General features: G+C 54.0%; 1 long non-coding RNA gene across 1 annotated transcript in view; it reads right to left on the reverse strand.

Annotated features, from left to right (window-relative positions):
* The window catches only part of LOC121021788 (uncharacterized), a 1252-nt gene extending 556 nt beyond the window's left edge, over positions 1 to 696 (reverse strand). The window contains exon 1 of the long non-coding RNA XR_005786682.1: positions 32 to 696. This is a non-coding gene — a long non-coding RNA (uncharacterized LOC121021788). The remainder of the gene's footprint in view (positions 1 to 31) is intronic.
* Positions 697 to 2457: the final 1761 nt, after the last annotated feature.

Raw genomic sequence — 2457 nt, forward strand, 5'->3', positions numbered from 1 at the left:
CTCCACCTGGTGGGGGTGAGGTAGGATCCACCTGGGGGGGTGAGATCCACCTGGGAGGGGCTCCACCTGGTGGAGGGCGAGGCAGGAGCCACCTGAGAGGGTGAGATCCACCTGGGGGGCGGGGACAGGATTCCCCAGGACATTCAGGGACAGGTGCACAGCTCCATCTCATGGGTCTCTCTGCACTTCTGCCACCGCCATCAGCCTCATGATGACCCTTCAGAGACCCTCCTTGCCTCCAGGCTCTGGACCCTGCTGTCCCTGCTCACCTCTTTTCAGCCCTGGGCCACCCTTCTTCTTTAATGTCTCAGGTGCTTCCTCTCCTGACTCTGGCTGGGTGGGTACTGTTCTGCCCTCTCTGGGCACCTGCCCCGTGTGCAGTGACGAGTTTGAGTAAGCAAGTGAGCGGTGGTGTCTCCGTGTCTCTGGGAAGAACCAGTTCTCAGAGGCCTGGGTGGGCCAGAATTCGCGTTGTCCAACAACCTCCTTGCACCAGCCAGAGGGGCTGCCTCTGACCCACGGGCACGCGCCCGCACGTAACTGTGTCGACGTTCATTTTAGTGCCAGAGCAGTGTTTGCCTGCAGAAACTGCTCCTTAAATTCTCCTCGATATGATTTCTCATTTATAAACAAAGTTTGTGCCCAAAGTGCCTTGAAACATTTTTAATAGACTTGATCATGCAGGCTTGACAGGGTCTGTGATGGGGCCCCTGCCCAACACGTCCGGGGCAGCGCTCGCTGTAAGGCACATCGTTCTGTGATCAGGGTTACACAAAATTCGACTTAATTTACATTCACAAAATTAACATACACAATTTTCACCACTCCTAATTAACATACATTTCCAGCTTCAAAGAAATTCTTTAAATCTCCTTTCACAATAGAAGACCACTAGTACACGGTATAGAAGCACTGTAACCAAATTATTTTCAAGAAAATACAGAAGTGAGAAATAGCGACTCCTACAGTCATGTTCCTTTGTCTACCATAAAGTAGGCCAAGGTTCAGTATTAAATAAATAGGAATTCTTTTCTAATAAAAAATTTTACAACAGTTTTCCTAAGGAAATACATTCATAAGACTTTGTTTACATTCTGTTTTACAATGACAAGGACAGCTAGGATTCTCATTTATGAAATGTATCCACAGCACGAGGGTTTATAACACCGTGTCCACAGAGGAGACAGCAGACCTCTCTCGAGCGCTGCTGCGTGAGATTCTGCCAGGGAGGTTTCCGACCTGGAACTTCGGTTCCCTTATGGATGTGGTTGGCCCCGTGCAGTTCAACAAACTGCCGCCCACCCACAGAAAACACCAGCCAACAGCTGAGCCATGAGACATTTGTCAAACAGATGCATCACCAGGCGGTTTACTGTCTCTGGTGTTGAGTGGGTGCCCCTGAGTCGCTTTCCCTGACTCAGCCTCTGGCTCCGCAGCTGGGAATCGGATCCGGGTCCAGCGGTCCAGGTGAGTTGTTAAGGCAGCTAGAGATGCCGGACCAGCTGGGCTGTGGCCCCTGGGGCCCCAGTGCGCCAGGACCCATCCTGCTCTAGACGAACTCTCCGCGGGGAGTGGACAGAGTGTGTGCCTTCCTGGGGATGTGATCGATGGCTGTGGCTGAGCAGTGAGGCTGGGCTGGGAGCAGTCTGTTGGGCTCACTAACGGGCAGATAATGGGTGAATTTCGTGCTCACAGGGTTGGTCAAAGCAGTCGCACCGTGTAGGGAAAGCAAGCGCCATCCTGTGTGTGTGATTTACGGAACGCAGATCTCGATGGGCTTTGTGTCGGTGAAGAGATGCTACGGGGACTCTTCCTGGTTTTTCTCAACACAAAGCCATGAACAGCAGGTTATATACAGACTTTTTCCATCAGGGACTCCGTGTGCACTACTGCAACACTACAAACTGCTGGCAGACCTGGCCCGTGGTGGTTGTGAGAATCTACAGCATGAGAACTTGGTCGCAGCACAGCACAGTCTCCTTTCCTGAACAGGCTGAGCCTGGCCTCTAGAAAAGCTTCTAGGAGAGTCCTGAGGCCCCTGAGGTCCTTAAACACCTCTTTCTCATACAAAACCCTGTCTGAGGAACAGGCAAGGGCACAGGAGGCCCCCCACCTTCCGGCTCCCTGTGGCAGACTCCTCAACCCTACGCTCTCGACCACTCCCCCCAAGGACGGCCAGACAGTGGTCTCCCTCCAGAGGACTGGACAGCGGTGGGGGTCGGGGGAGGAGGGACTCTGTCCAAGGCCATGTCCCTGAGACCCTGGAAGGGGTGGAGGGGGTCTGTGCCACAGCACCCTCAGGGCAGGCCCAGGGATCCTGTGAAGGTCTGGGCCCCATTAAGCTGCCGTGAAGGCCCCATTCTCCTTGGCAGGAGCTGGGCGAGCCCACATGGCCACTGCAACTTGTAACTCAGCGGGGGCGTCTCACAGGGTCAGGTGGGACAGCTCAATCCAGAG

The sequence above is a fragment of the Herpailurus yagouaroundi genome, unplaced genomic scaffold (genome assembly GCF_014898765.1).
Source record: "Herpailurus yagouaroundi ecotype Mexico unplaced genomic scaffold, PumYag 321, whole genome shotgun sequence".
Lineage (NCBI taxonomy): Eukaryota > Metazoa > Chordata > Mammalia > Carnivora > Felidae > Herpailurus > Herpailurus yagouaroundi.